This window comes from Psammomys obesus, unplaced genomic scaffold (assembly GCF_907164565.1).
Source record: "Psammomys obesus unplaced genomic scaffold, mPsaObe1.curated_primary_1811, whole genome shotgun sequence".
In the NCBI taxonomy this organism is placed as follows: Eukaryota; Metazoa; Chordata; class Mammalia; order Rodentia; family Muridae; genus Psammomys; species Psammomys obesus.
The window spans coordinates 4,577,949-4,594,929 of NW_026591872.1; the positions used below are offsets into that span (position 1 = coordinate 4,577,949).

General features: G+C 41.7%; 1 long non-coding RNA gene across 1 annotated transcript in view; it reads right to left on the reverse strand.

Moving 5' to 3' along the window:
• Nucleotides 1-3,565: 3,565 nt before the first annotated feature.
• LOC129680489 (uncharacterized) overlaps nucleotides 3,566-16,981 on the reverse strand; it is a 49,983-nt gene continuing 36,567 nt past the window's right edge. Inside the window, exon 2 of the long non-coding RNA XR_008720698.1 lies at nucleotides 3,566-3,804. This is a non-coding gene — a long non-coding RNA (uncharacterized LOC129680489). The remainder of the gene's footprint in view (nucleotides 3,805-16,981) is intronic.

Genomic DNA, 16,981 nt, shown 5'->3' on the forward strand with positions numbered 1-16,981 from the left:
TGCGCTTGTTGCGTATTAGTTCTACAGATGGGTTACTTATAAAATGGGTTTAGCTTCCTCAGCTCTCTCTGGCTTCCTTCCTCACTATCTATCTCTGTTCTATACTCACACCATGAGGCCATCTATCATCATGCTCTTATATAGCCAGCAAGCCCTCACCAGAGCTGAACACATGTTGGTGCTATGCTCCTGAACTTCCAAAACTTGAAGCTAGACAAACCTCTTTCCTGTATAAAGCTATGAGCTCTGGATATTTTACAAATCAGAAGATAGTACAATGATAGTCAACCTTTTTAAAAATTTATTTTAACTTTAGTTTATGTGCATTAATGTGAAGGTGTCAGATCTCTTGGAATTGGCGTTACAGACAGTTGTGAGCTGCCATGTGGGTGCTGGGAATTAAACCTTGGTCCTTTGGAAGAGCAGACAGTGCTCTTAACCACAGATCAATCTCTCCAGTCCTGTCAGTCTTCCATCTAATAGGATGAAAGGCATGATTCACCACCGCCCTGAAGGTTAATCTTGATTATAACTTGATGAGATTTAGAATCACCACAGAGGGCCAGTCGTGGTGGTGCACATCTTTAATCCCAGCACTTTGGGAGGCAGAGGCGAGAGGATCTGTGAGTTTGCAGCCATCCTGATCTACAGAGTAAGACCTTGCTTCAAAAAAACCAACAAAAACAAGATAGTGTGTGCATAGAGGAACATTTGGTCCTGCTCTAGGTGGCACTGGAAAGCCTGACAATGTCAGAGCAGAGGAAGCTCAGGAGGCTTTGCTCTGAGGAATAGCAAATGGTCTTGGGACCATTGGTCCATGTCCAGCTCTGCGTAGAGGTGGAATGGCTTGGTACCTATTCTGGGAGGACTCACCCTAGAGTATTTTGTGTCAGCTCTGATTTGGACAATACCTGGTTGGCATGGTACAGGGATAATGTGTGTGGTAACTTGATCAAGGGGCCTCTATTTGCATGTAGGGTGCATATAAGAAAGTATCCAAGAATCTTCAAATTAACCAGAGGTTTCATCAAGGTTCTTCCAAGGACATTGACCAAATCAAAGAAGGAAATACAATAGTGTGGTTTTAGTCTTCAGTGTAAATAGTTTCAGCACAGTTTGTACAACAATGTTGTCATTATTCTTATTTAGTTTTTTTTTTTTACTCTTCAATTTTATTTTATTTCATTTTAGTTAAATATATTTGGACTCCAGCATGTATTTCCAAGGTTTCTATCATTGATGGGCTAGGAAATTGTTTTTGTATAAGTGTGTCTGACACATTTGTTTCTTTTTTAATTTTAATTTTTTTAATATTAATTACATTGTAATTGTTTATTTACATTTTATCCCAGCTATAGCCCCCTCCCTTATTCCCTCCAAATCCCACCTTCCCTCCCTCATCTCCTCTCATGCCCCTCTCCAAGTCCACTGATAGGGGAGGTCCTCCTCCCCTTCCATCTGACCCTAGTTAATCAGGTCTCATCAGGAGTGGCTGCATTGTCTTCCTCTGTGGCCTGGTAAGGCTGCTCCCCCATCAGGGAGAGTCTTATTTCGTTTTAACTGTGAATAATTCACTCTGTACATTTCTCTACTTTAAGACAGAATTCTTTTTTATTTGGGAGCTTTCTGAGGATAATCCCCATAGTCATGCACACATTAGGCAAACCATCTACCACTGACACATGGTTGGAGGCCTGTTTCAAGTTTGTTTTTGTTTTTGTTTTCTTGAGTTCAGAATGTTATGCAACCATCATTACTAATTCCAGACTATTTTTATTACCACAAAATAAACTCTGTATCTCCTCATTTCTCCCTCTATCCCCTGACAACTTCTGATTTACCTTGCAGTGCTCCTCCTGTCTTTCCTTCCTGGGTGCCAGGACTACAGGCATCCACACCTGGCTATTTCCCAATTTCTATGTTGTCATCTTGCCACCTTAAGTACATACATCCTTTACCCCATTATTTCATGATAAAAGGTATGGTGGCACACACCGTTGATCTCAGGGCTCAGGAGGCTGAGGCTTAAAGATCTTTGTGAGTTTGAGGCCAGCATGGTCCCACGAGTCCCAGAACAGCCAGGTCTACACAGTGAGGCCTATCTCAAGAACAAACAACTTGGACTTCAGCATTCACCTCTGTGTCCTGCTAGCAGCTCTAAAGAATGCTCCCTTGATTGCCCCATGTAGACCTGTCAGGAAGGGTAATACTTCAAGAACTCCACTCATGACACGAAAGAGTTGAATACTTTTTATGGGTCTTCAAATTCCATTCTCTGACATTCTCTCCCTTACCCTGTGCCCTGAAAGCTGACCTTGCCACAGTCTGGATCCCATGAGCTCTCTTGATCCCTGGCTTCCACTTGGCTTTGGCCTATGGTAGGCAACATGCAGTGACAAGAGATTGAGTGCAGGCAAAGGGCAATCTGAGTACTTACCACTGCTGTGCACTTCATGCACAGACATGTGTCACATTAACTTTTCCTGGGATGGCATTAACAAACATCTAGTCAACTCAAATAGGGTAGTAATGACAGAGCAAAGAAACAATGCCACTCAAGCCTAGCTTAGTGAAGAAATGTGTTGGGAAGACAGTATGCCGAAAATATATACAAACAAGCTTGTGCCTTTCCTTAATGTCAGAATTAAATAAAAATAAATTCACAAATCTCAGAGGCTTTACTGACAGCAGTATCTCACAAAATCTGCCTACCTTGGTAGCTTGGTAGAGGAAAATGCAGATTCTTTTATTCTAATCTTTTTTACTAATATTAACACTCATCATACAGTACATAATAAATCCATCTACTGCCTGTGTGTGTGTGTGCCCATGCATGTATGTGTTACAGAATGAATAGTTAAAGCAGCGTGAATGAAAAGTTAAAGCAACAGCAGTCAAGAGGATCCAGAAGTGGCTTGAAAAAAGTCTGCGTAGAGAAGATAGTGAGCCAGACTAGTGTTGGAAGGGAACTGTTAGGAAAAACTGCTGCTAAGTGAGGTTGCAAATTGAAGGTGAAAAGTCCAAACCAGGTTCAGAACAAGAAACTGGTTTGGTCAACCTCCAGATGGGCAAACAACTGGGTTGAAAGTAGAGTAGTCTCAATGAACTACAGTGGAAACAAGCCACATACAGGAGTCATCAGTTCTTGAGTGTTGTACACTGGTGTGGGGCCATGCCATCCCAGGGTTAGGTGTCCATCGCTTTATGGAGTACAGGTGAAAGTGTTACACCCTTTCCTTGATCCAGTGTGTTTGATAAGTTCTTAGGCTTGGCTTTCCTGATAAGATTTTACTAGACCCAGGTGCTCCCACAGTTTCAAGTCTCCTTTATAAACATATAGGGAAGTTCTTTCTGTGTTCCCCAAAACAAGTCACTTATCAGTATGTGCTGGATGGTTGGTGCTTGGCAGGTCATGCAGTTTCTGGGTCCATCCAGTGGTTGTCGCCTCCTTCTTCCTCAGAATGGAGTCAAAACCTGCTTGTAAAATGGTGTCTCCTACAGCCATACATAATCCCAAAACCCACTGTTTCATACAATAGGAAATCACTTAGAATCAGGCAAAGTCTGATCTTAACACAATAAGTTTAATTGAACTGGGCTGCTTAGAAGAGAGTAAGTGCTTACCCAAAGGGGCGTGGGCAATTAACAACAGACAGTTATAACACCAAAGAAATGTCTCCTCTTCCTTCAACAACCGTTAATTGCTTGTAGATCCTCTGGGAGGGATGGGGGCTGAGGGCTGTCACAAGAGCTCTCCTTCTCTCCATAAAGAAACATAAGGGAGCCAAACCTCATGAGGAAGTCCTGTGGGTAAAGGCATAAATCCAGAGGCTCTTATTTCAAAACAACAATGTCCCTGCCACGATGGGAGGATGGCATGATTCCCCAATGGTTACAATGGCTATTGGGCATCCCCTTTTCACTGATTCCTTTATCCTCATCAAGCCTAGATTGCTAGATGAACTCCTGGAAAGACAGAAGTCATCTGAGAAGATGAGGACTGTGAGACTCCTGATTTTGTTCATTGTTCCCATGGCTGCAATTCAGCAGTGTCTGGGTATGTCTCATGATTTAGAGAGGCAGGCAACTCAGCAATGATTTGGCATCAGTATCAAATTTCGTAAGGCTCCTGTGTCAAATGAGGTTTCAATGAGCATCTGGGGAAAGGATGGTACCTATTTTTCATGGGTATTGATTTCCCTGCCTAGCCTCAGAAACACATAGTTTGGCCCTGTGGAGCAAGGTGTTGATGGCAAAAAGTGATGAATAAGGTTTCCAGCTTCAGTTTGATAATGTGTGAGGGAGTATATGCCTGATACCTAAAATGTGCAGTTTCAACAAGGTAAGCATGCTCCTTATGGCTGGAGAGATGCTCAGTGGTTAAGAGCACTTGCTGTTCTTCCAGAAGACCCAGGTGCCATTCTCAGCACCCATGTCAGGTGGCTCAAAACCATTCAGTGGCTCTAAAACTCCAGTTCCAGCAGAGTCAACACCTTCTTCTGGCCTCTGCAGGCACCAAGCACACCATGGGATACATTTAGGCAACACACTGATATAATTAAACAAATGTTTAAGCTTGTCCTTTTGAGGAGGTTTATTTATTTATTTATCATTGATTGATTGATTGATTGATTGATTGATTGATTGATTGATTTGTGTGATTTTTTTTGAGACAGGGTTTCTCTGTGTAGCCTTTGCTATCCTGGACTCACTTTGTAGATCAGCTAGCCTCAAACTCACAGCGATCCTCCTGCCTCTGCCTCCCGGAGTGCTGATGTGCACCACCATGCCCTGCTTGTGGAGATTTTTTAAAAGTTACTCAAAACTTTTAATAAGGGATGGGTATGGTATGTGGCAGTCTGAGGCAGAACTATCACATGTTGAAGTCAGTCTGGGCTTTAGAATGAGTTCTAGAATCTTCTGACCTAAAATGTGAAACTGTCTCACTGTGTTCCAAATGCCACCCTTCGGGAAAAAAAAAATCATTTAAAAGATGCAAAGAGAGGCTAAAGAGATGACTAGGCAGTTGAAAGTGCTTACTGCTCTTTCAGAGGATCGGAGCTTACTTCACAGGACTTGTGATGACTTACAACCACCTATAAATCAGATATTTCTTTGGTCTTCTCATGCATCTGTTTTCATATACAAATAACCACACACATGCAGGTACACATATACATTTTTAAACATAGTAACTTTTAGTTTTTTTAAGAAAGAAATATTATGTTTTCTTATGAGTGGAACACTGCCTTACAGACCTGTACAATTATTATTTGATGATCTAAAGAAATTCATCTTTTTAAGACTGACTGTATTAAAAAACAAAAACAAAAATCAAACAAACAGAAAAAAAGAGTACCTGACTATAGGCTTCATTCTGCACTGGAAAAGGGAAATGCTATAAAGGAAGTTGGTGGAGTAACTGCTAAAACTGGACTATAACAACACATTTGATTTAATAAAAATGAAACTATGTAATGTTTTGAAGTTGTTACTACTGGTACTTGTGTAAAAAGAAACCTCTGGTTTTTTATGTTTTATTTTGTTGTGTTCTATTCTGTTTTTGCTTCAGAGAGGGTCTCATTATATAGCTCTGGCTGGCCTGAAATTTTCTGTGTTGACCAGACTGGCCTTAAACTCAGAGATCTGCATGCTTCTACCTCCCAACTCTTGGAAATAAAGGTGTGTGCCACCATGTCCAGCAGCGCTGTATTTTTTTTTTATTTGTTTCTCTTTTGAGACATAGTCTCGCTCTATCTCCAGGCCTTGGTTACAGAATGCAGCTTATTATGTGTTCCAAGCTTGCTTATTAATTTGTGGCAAGCTGCTTGCCTCAGTGTTTCACTTGCTGGGATTACAGGCGTGAGCTACTACATCTGGTTTACCGTATCCTTTAACAAACATGTGTGGACATATTTTGGGATGAAGGACCAGGATATATACTACATTCTAGTAGTTGAGAGAAGGCACACAGACAGGTAGATAGAGGGATAGCAGTGATACGGCTCATTGAGTAGAGACATTTACCACCAAGCTTGAAAACCTGAGTGCAATATCTAGGACCCACATGATGGAAAGTAAGAGCCAACTCTTACAAGTTGTCTTTTGACCTCCAAATGTACCCATGTGCATGTGCACACACACACACACACACACACACACACATTCACACACACACATACAAACACACACACACAAACACCTTTTAATTTTAAAAATAAAGGGAGAACAACCACAGAAATGATAAAGCACCTGTGGTAAAGAGTTACTAGAAAGTGAACCTGCGAAATTGAGATAAGTATACTTCCTACTATTTTTATTCTAGCACTCTTCTGGAAAATTGAAAGTTCTCTTCAAAGCCTAGTCTGGTGGCCTACATCTGTAATTCCAGCACTTGGGAAGCTGAGGCAAGAGGACCACTCATGAAGCGAGTTAACTTGGGGCTATAGATTGAGACCCTGCCAAAAAAAAAAAATCTCTCTGAATGAAAAGTAAAGAAACCAAACAACAGGATGTAGAAAAATGGTTCACCCTACACAGATGTAGCTGATGGGCACCTCAGTCTCCATGTGGGTTCCCTCATAAGAGGAGCAGAGGTTGTCTCTGACATGGACTCTGTTGCCTACTTTTTGATCACTTCCCCCTGGCAGGGCTGCCTCACAAGGCCAGAAGGGAAGAGGATGCACCCAGTCCTGATGAGACTTGATATGCTGTGGTGGATTAAAAGGGAGGGGGCTTCTTTTTTCTGAGCAGTGGTGGAAAGGGGAAGGAAGAAGAAGGTAAGAGTGTGGGACCAGGAGGAGAGGAGGGAGGGAGCTACGGTTAGGAAGTAAAGTGAATAAATAAATTAATTTTAAAAAGAAAAAGAAGGATGGCTGAGGAGTTAAGAGCACTGGCTCTTTCAGAGCCCAGGTTCAGTTCCTACAACTACATGACAGCTTACAACCATCTTTAACCCATCTTCCAGGGGATCCAGTGCTCTCTTCTGGCCTTGCATAATGTCTGCTTTCCCCCACTACACTCTGTGAAAATAGAGATTTGCCTATTTTATTTGTTAATTTTAAAATGTTCTTCTTCCATAGTCCACACTGGCCCTTAAGTCATTATGTGGCCCAGTCTAGCCTGAAGCTCACTGTAATCTTCCAGCGTTAGCCTCCCAAACTTTGAGATTGCTGGCTTAGTCATCTGTTGTGTTCACTGCTCTGTCTATGAGAATCAGGTCAATATACCATATACAGTACTCACAAACATTGCTTTTTTTTTTTTCTTCAGTGCTGATGATAGAACCAGGCAGGCACATGGTATACATGCATATATGCAAAGACTCATACACATAAAATAAAAATAAATAAATCTTTAAAAAGAAACTAAACACCTGGGGGGTGATGACACATACCTGGAATCCCAGCACTCAGAGAGGCAGAGGCAGGCAGGTCTCTGTGAGTTGGAGGCCAGCCTGGTCTACAAAGCAAAGCATTTATCATAGTGTACTGTAACTGTGGCTCTACTAGTCTATGAGCAATCACATACTGTGTTTTAGTCATCATGCCAAGGCCTGGGGGTTGGGAGAGTCTTCACAGCATAATAGGAATAGTATGAACGTGTGTTGACTGGTATGAAGCACTGAAAAAAAAATGAATACCCCACAGAATGAAGGTGGACTGATACAGGTTATTGCCTGGGTATGTGTGAGATAAGAGTCCCAGTAAGTTAAAATCTCTGCTTGTGTTCCTACCTAAAGCATTTCTAGGTGGCCTGATATTACTGCCACTTCCCTTCAGCCTTCAATTGATCCTGCCAGCACATTCCTGTAAAAGTATGTGTTCTGGATTTCTCAGCTCTGAATATGTGAAGGCTTTCCTAAGGTTCAAACAATTCTTTGCTGGCTGTGTCAAAATTGACCATATCCTGTTATCCTGTAATTGAGCAGACACCCTGAAATATGTGTGAACACTCCCATACCACCTTTACAAGATGATATGATTATAATCTATGGAGTCACAGGATCTTCTGCGAAAGATGTCCAAACAAGTGCCTCATTAAATATCTTGCCAACAAATGCAGTGACTCATCAGGAATCCATCATGGTTAATTGCTATTACTGCTACTTTTAACTTTTTTTTTTTTATTCACTCATTATGTTTTCCATCCAGTGGTCTATTTTTTTTAACTTATATATTATTTTTTTGGGTTTTTTGAGATAGGGTCTCGTGTACTCCAGCTTATATTCTCACCCTGCAAATTCTACCTACCAAGTGCTGACATTATAGGCATACACTGTCAGGCCTGGCTTTCACACATAAATTATTTTTTTAAGATTTTCTGGATCTGGAGGTATCGCTCTGTAGAAGTATACTTGACTAGCATATACAAAACCTTGGGTTCCATCTCCAGCGCTGCAAAGCAAGCAAACAAATAAACAAACAGAAATGTTTGTGAGTACTGTTTGAGGGATGGTACCCTTATCCTCATGGACACTGCAGTGAATACAGCAGCTATTCATGCCTGTAACCTCAACTCTTGGAAGGGTGAGGCGGTCCTCCACACTGGAAGATTACAGTGAGCTCTATGCCAGCCTGGACCACACAATGACTTTGAGGCCAGCTTGAACTACAGAGGTCTTTTTGAAATAAACAAAACAAGTAAGTCTCTTTTATCAGGGAGTTTAGTGGGGGAAGCAGACATTACACGAGGAAGCGCACCAGAGATTGCCTTTGCATAACTCAGTATTTCAGGCTGGGGCTGTAACTTGGTCGACAGTATAGCCTAGCATGCAGGAAGCCCCGAGTTCCATCCCAAGTATACACCTATAGTCCCAGGATTTGTGAGACAGAAGCAGGAAGGATCAGAAACTCAAGGTTATCATCAGCTACATAGAGTTTGAGGCTAGCATAGGATACAAGAGACTTATCTCAAATATCATTTTCACAATCTGAACATTTGAAAAAGCATACATATTCTTAAATAGAGGACTTGATATTCCTAAACATCTTTATTTTTCCCTTCTCTCTTTTTGTACTTGGAAGTAAACCCAAAGTGTTGCCAACATGCTAAGCATGTTCTCTGCCACTTAGCTGTGCTTCTAAGATTTGTGATTTCTTTAACATAGTATTCATTAACTGAGAATTTCATACAATATGTTTTGATCATATTCAGTCCCCACTACACCCTCTAACTCCTTCCAGATCCAACCCCACATTCCCACCTCTTCCCAACTACCCATCCTGTTTTCTTTATTTATTGCTTTATTGACAAGGTCTCATTCTGTAGCCCTGGAACTTCCTAGACCACATTAGCCCTGATCTCACCAAGAGCTGCCTATCTCTGCCTCCCAAATCCTGGGATTAAAGGGCTGTGCCACCATACCCACTCCAGTATTTTTGAAAGAACCGCCGTATGAAGAAACCATATATAACATCTAGGCAGGATGCAAAGAAGCCACAGCTGATATTGCAGAACATAGGCTGACAAAGTAATAGGCTACAGACACCCTTTTGCTTGATATGGCAAAGGATGAAGAGGGGTTTCTTGGACCTGGATTGGGAAACAGCAAGTATTCTCTGAAATGAGCTACCAGACAGGAAGAAATCAGGTGAAACAACTCACCAACTAGCCCACGGGAACTCATCCAGGGCACAAGTCCCGTCCTGTCCAGAGGCCAAGCCAATGCGATAGCCAGGTGCTATGAAGCACATCAAATGGGCAGAATATCTACAGGAATGAATCAATAAAGGATATGCCCCAGGCCCCTGCTGTCCTTTCCTCTTCATTAGCTCATTTCTTTAGCTCAGTTTGTCCCAGTTTCTTTGCATACAGGACCTTGATATGCAGCCCTGGTTGGTCCAGAACTCGCAACCCAGATAGGCTTCAAATACAATGAAGCTCGTTCTTGAGCCTCCCAAGTGTTGGAATTACAGACCATGCTTGGCTTCTCAATCTGTCTCACACTCGACTTTTTCATCAGCTAAGGCCTTCCCATGTCATTACTCCTTAAATAATTTCATATTATAAAACAAAGGCCATGCTCTGAAGCTAATGTTTGGCACTGTTTTTACTTTCAACTTCTGGCTTCCTTCATCCTTCACCCCCTTTTCTTTCCTCTGTTGACTGAAATGTTTTCATCTGCTAACCAGTTCAATCCCCTGTTCAGCATGGACTCTGGAATATGACTTGGACAAAAACTCTTATAACAAGTGACTCTACTACATTTTATTTGTCCTCAAGTGTCCAACTTGATAACACTATAATAATACAGTTTTGTATGATAATACAGTTTTTTAAAATTATGGTGTGTGTGTGTGTGTGTGTGTGTGTGTGTGTGTGTGTGTGTGTACAAGTACCATGGAGTGTGGAGATAACCATGTGATCCTGGGAATTGATCTGAGGTGTTCAGCCTTGATAAGAAGTGGCCCTACATGCTGAGCCATCTCCCAGGTCTGAGGGGCACTCATTTGAAGCTGACATAACTTAGTCATGAGTCCAATTCTGTTCAGGACTAAGGCCAAGCTTGCCTTGAACTTACTGTGTATCCATGATGACCTCGAATTCCTAATCCACCTGCCTTTACTTCCTATGTATTGGGATTACAGGTATGTGAGCCACTAGGCCTGACTTATTCAGTATTGTGATCAAATCTAGAGCTTCATGCAATCCAGACAATATAGTAACTAAGCTGTATCACCAACCTAATGTTTTCTTTAAAAAGAAAAACATTTAAAAAGAAAACATTTATTTATTTATTTGGGAGAATTATAAAAGTGCCACTGTTTACATGTAGAGGTAAGAAGACAAACTACAAGAGTCTTTTTCCACCATGTGGATCCCAGGTATTAAACCTAGGCCTTCAACCTTGATGGCAAGCACCTTTACCTTATGAACCAACTTGGTGGCTCTTCCTTTCTTCCCCCCATCTTCCTCCCTGTTATTCTTTTGTCTTTGAACTCTTCCCACTTTTGAAAAATGTTGACATCATGATAGTTCCATACATTTAAAGTGGAAGACAAGCTGTTCAATAAAAGCTACTTCATGTATATGTATATGTGTGTGTGTATATATATATATGTGTGTCTGTGCATGTGTGTGTGTGTGTGTGTGTGTGTGTGTGTGTGTCTGTTAATTTAAAAGTCTGTTTAAATTTTAAAAGCAAGTTTATTTGGTGTTACCAAAAACTTACCATGACCAAACTAAGACACACAGGAACTACACTTCATTTCAGGGGGAAAAAATCCAGATAATTTGTACCATGTTAGAAAAATCAAGTTCATTTGTCATAGTGCACATTATCATATTCCTTTAAAGCAGGAGCTACCCAGAATCTTTACATTTAAAAATGGTCAGGTATCATTCTGCCTGACCATAAGAAACAATCATATATCTGCTTACAGATATATGCTTACAATTTTCTCAGCGTGCAAGAAAGCCTCAGTTAATTCTTTTCTAAGGTGTAATTAGGTCAAATGAACTAATATTAGCCATGTGTTGCTGATTGTTAATATTTATTATTGATTTATCTTTTAGTTAAACAGTGGTTATTTCCTAAACCAGCTGTATAACCAAATCACCACACAGAGACTAGGATTTATTTAATTAACCTAGAGCACAATGCTGGGCAATAGTTACTCCATCTTAAGCCTCCAAGCCCACATAGTTTCCTACCAGAGTTCACCTATTATACTTGCCCACTCACTTCCTTCTCCTCCCCTCCAGACCAGGATGTCTGACCCTATTCTCTCCATTGTTCAACAAAACAAAACAAAATGAAAAGTTCTCTAAAAAAAAAAAAAAAAAAAAAAAGAGTCCCAAGGAGACCACAGTCTAGGGGGAAAAAAAAGTTAAAAGTCATAGCCTATTCCCTGATCTCTAGCATTTCTCAGGAGACACCACTACTAGGGATGACATCATGATACATCACTTCCAGTGTTGTGACCGACAAACACACCCAGATAAATGATTTCCTAAACAGACTACAAACACACCCAGATAAATGATTTCCTAAACTGACTAGAGTTTTTGGCCAACCCTTAGCTGGACATACAAATACCTTCCCATAAATACTGCTTGTGCCCCCACTGAGTAGACAGGCTTCAACAAAAGCAGTATATGATCATTCCCCTCTCAATACACATGACACTGGCTGCAAGTGTGACCACATGCCCATGGCTAATTCAGTCAGTAGTATGGAATTATGCCAAGATAAAAATGTTCCCAAACACTTCTGAGATGCACACAGACCCTAGCGGAGAACCTCACAGAATGTCATCAGTACAGCCTTTGGCCTTTGTGAATATACCAATTAGTATACCCAAGTCAGAGCTGAAACAAAACCCCTGTGGTGTTTGTCTCCCCAGATGAGGGCTGAGCACAGTGGTGCCCCACCTGCAATCCCAACACTTGAAGGTGGGGAAGGCAGAAGCAAGCAGATCTCTGTGAGTTCAAGGCCAGCCTGGTCTACAAAGAGAGTCCAGGATAGCCAAGGCTACACAGAGTAACTTTGTCTTGAAAAACAAAACAAAACAAAACAGAAAGAAAAGCCACCTCAAGGACTAAATGGGACACAGAAGAATGCTCCCAAAGCCACACACTGCTGGGCTGTTCCTCCTGAGCCTCCTCTGTTCTGACACTGTCAGGCTTTCCAGTGTCACCTAGAGGGGGACCAAATGTTCCTCTATTCACAGACTATCCTGATCTGTTTTTTGTTGGATTTTTGAAATAAGGTTTCATTATATAGCCCAGGCTGGCCTGAAACTCCTGATCCTCCCCCTCTGTGTCACCATGCCTGGCTTGTCCTGATGTTTGAAATGCAAAGCCTAGCTCCCATCTGTTGGGCACTTCTCCAGGCCCAGGAGAGCTGGTAAAGTTGGCCTGTGTCTCCCTATGATGATGAACTTCCCCACCACTGCCCAGAAGGGTGCTGGGCCCTTTCATGCAGAGAGAAAGAGGCCTGGCTGCTCTGGGCATTCAGAAGCCACCACTTGACCCGGCTTTGGAAGGCTATTAATAACATTTGAGCTGCAGTGAACTGTGGCTCCTTCTAGCCTCCAGGCATCCTGGTTCCCTCAATCGTGCCAAATTACCCTCCCTAAAAGCAGGACTCCAGGGCGCTCCAGGCCTCTCATAATGACTAAGTCTTCACCCACACATCTAAGCCAATTCAGCACACACCAACTCTTCCCTTTTGGATTTAGTAGATGGGGCCCTTGATGCCTGCAACTCGCCAGAGGAGTCCTGGTTTCACAGCCCCTCTTGCCTCTTCCCTTCTCACTCAGCTTTTGCACAGCAGTGTGCTGGCCTATGTGTTCTTTCCTGCATGTTGGTGGGAGCTCAAGAACTGCCTATGCAGGTCACAGCTACCCACTCCCCTTTGGGTCTTCCAACACACAACAGGGTAAGAAGGAGCCCAGTTTGTGTAGTCCTGTCTGGGGAAACTGGGGGAGAGTGACAAGGATTCCTGTCCATAAGGAAGTAAGGTGGGGTACCCAGGATCATCATTTTCCCACACTGTAAGAGAGAGGTTATTCTTGCATGGTGGGAGCACGTGGGCACACCCAGGCTACAAAAGTTGTATGAACAAGGGAGCTTTGGAGAACACAGTGACTACCCCAGAGAACAGCATACATGGAGGACTAAAGTTGCGTTAATGATCTGTTTAGCATACATGGATCTCTGAGTGGGAGGCTGTCTCCTCATGTTCCTGCATTGGGTCAGATGAAGTTCTTGTCTTACTCCTGACCATAGAGCCATAGGATGGATGCAGGAATCCACCATGGTATGTGTGTCTTCTTGTATTTCAAGCTTCAGAATACTGACTCCAAATCCATTCTCAAGTTTTGTCTTTGGGGTATGTGCCATGGCCTCAGAGCAATGAATACTTTGCTCTCCCATCATTTTATTTTTCAATCTAGTATTCTGGCTTTCCTGCAGGTTTTTCCCTGCAGGAGAATTAATTAAAAGTAATTTTTTAAAAGTAATTAAAAGTATTTCTTTTACAGATTTATAGCATTCATAGTTAGACCTAAACTTCCAGCTTTTCCATACTTCAGTTCTAGATCCCTATCTATCTATCCACACAGAGATATAGTTTAGCTTTACTGTGTTTTATTTATTGTGTGTATATGTGTGTGTGTGTATATGTGTGTAGGCATTCATCAGAAAGCACACACAGGGCAGAGAACAACATGCAGGAGTTGGTCCTATCCTTCCACCAGATGGGTCCAAGGGATTGAATTCAGGTAGTTAGACTTAACAGCAAGTTTTTATTAGTTTTTAAAGTTTTTCTCTCCTGAACCATCTTGCCATGCCTATATATTATATTTCTCCTACATTTATATTAGCATATATTAATTGTACCAAATATGTTTTATTGTGAAGCTTTCATTTATTCAAATAATGTGTTTTCATCATATTTAATCTCTCATTCCCTCCTCCAACCCCTAGTACTGAATTACGAGAAGCTCTCTAATACAGAGCTTTATTCCAGGACTTCTTTCTGCTTTTTATTTTGAGACAAGCTCTCACTAAGTTGCCAAGTCTGACCTTGAATTTGCAATCCTCCTGTCTCTGTCTTTTGAGTAGTTGGGGTTAAAAGTTTATATCATCAAACCTAGCTTCCTCCTTTCTTACTTAGTCATAGGCTAGCCTACAAAACTCTATCCCTTCTTTTACTTCATAACATATTAACACACAAACACACACATGCACACATATACTCACACACAAAATATATTCCCTTTTAAAAAGGATTTACTTTATTTTATCTGTAAAAGTACTTTGCCTGCATATATGTAGTATGCTACATGCATGCCCATTGAGGTCAGAAAAGGACATAAGATCCCATGGAGCTGAAATTACAGGTGGTATGAGCTACTATATGAGTGATGGGGATCAAAATTTAGTCCTCTGCAAGAGCCACAAGTTCTCTTAACTGCTGAGCCATTTCTCCAGTCCCAGGAGGGGCGGGGAGACAGGGCCTCATATAAGTCAAGTTGGCATAAAACTCACTAGGCCTGGGCCCCTTATTTCCACCTTCCAAGTGCCCATTTTTCAGGCATATGCCTCTACTCACAGTCAAAAGTAGACCTTCTACTGTGCTAAATTCCCTCATCCAATTCTCCGTCTTCCTCATCAACTGTCCTCATTTCTATCTTTCCTATCTTCCTTTTAATTTGATCATACTGCCCAGACTCTGTACAAAGTTAGATTTTCTAGACTCCGTAGTGGATCATAATGGATCACCATCAAAGACCTCTCCAGGAAAGAACCTTTGGGACTAAAGCAACCAGGCTGGGAAATAGTTTGCCCAAATTTGTGCTTCTCTTAAAATTGGCCATTTAATCTGTATAACGGAACTCAAATGTTTTACATGAGTTTTTGTAGCTCATAAGCTTCTGTTTTTTTTTTCAGCTTTCCACTTCTGTCTATTCCCTTATCCCTGGCTTATGCCTGAGTTCACCACACCTATTCCACCCACATCACATCCTCAGTTATGGAGTGTGCCCAACCTTTGTGAGTTACCTCAACTACAGCCATGCCCAACCAGGACTCTGACTTCTCCACTAGGTCTGATCTTGGTGTTTGTAACAGAATATTGATATATGGCTCAGGAAACTCTCAACTTCTCCATCTCCCTGTGTCAGCCTCGTAAGTGCTGGGATTACAGGTATGTTCCAAACAGACATGGGATGCTTTGTCACAATTCTGCCTTATTCAGCCACATAGTATTCTAACTGATTCATATATACTATCTCATTTGGTGAGCACAACATCCTTATAGGAAAGAATTAGCCCTTCACTTTCAGCCAACAATTGCATATTTCATCCTACAGGAAAAGAACAAGGACAACTGATACAAGCTGCTTCAGGTTCACTCTTTTTTGTTGTTGTTATTTTGTTTGTTTGTTTTTGTTTTGAGACTGGGTTTCTCTGTGTAGCCTTGCCTATCCTGAACTCACACTGTAGACCAGGCTAGCCTCAAACTCACAGAGCTGCACCTGCTTCTGCATCCCTGAGTGCTGAGATTACAGGTATGCACCTCGGTGCCCTGCTGGTTCACTCTTATCTACCTCAAAATCACTAGGGGCTTTCAAGTGTTGTGTTTCTTTTATTGCAGTCATGAAAAATGTCAAATGGGAAGAATCAGAAGCCAATGAGAAAGAGAGGGAAAGGGAGAAAAACTGTAGTTCCAAAGAGCACAGGACGTAATGGAATCTCTAAGGATTAAAAGAGATGTCTAAAGTGCTAGAAAGATTTCTCAGTGGTTAGAAAACTTCTTACTCTTGCAGAGGACCTAAGTTCAGTTTCCAGCGCACACATGATGGCTCACAACCAGCTGTTACTCCAGTTCCAGAGGATCTGTTGCTTTCTTCTGACCTCTGAGGGCAGAAGGCATACTAGTGGTGCACATACATACATACAGGCAAAACACTCATTAAAAAAAAGAAAAAAAAAAAGAAGTCTTATTTAAATTTTTAAAAAGAGCTGTCTGAGAGGGTGTGGATGTGGTTCAGTAGTTAGACATTTGCTGTCTCAGTTTGCTTTCACTTTCTATTGTGACGAACACCATGACCAAAAGTAATTTGGGGAGTAAAGGGCTTATTTAATCTTGCCATTTAAAGACCATCATTAAGAGAAGTCAGGGAAGGAACTCAAGGCAGGAACTTGGAAGCAGGAACTAAACCAGAGATCAGGGAGAAATGTTGCTTACTAGCCTACTTCGAATGGCTTCCTCAGTTTGTCTTCTTACACGATCCAGGCCCACAGCAATAATTATTCATGAAAATGCCCCCCAAAGACTTGCCTGCAGATCAATGGAGCCATTTCTCAACTGAGGTTTCCTCTTCCCAGATCACTCCTGTAAAGTTAACCAACTAACCAAACAAGCAAAACTAAGCAGAACACTTGCCCAGCATGTGTAAGACTCTGGGTTCTGTTCTTAGCAAACACACACACACACACACACACACACACACACACACACACACACACA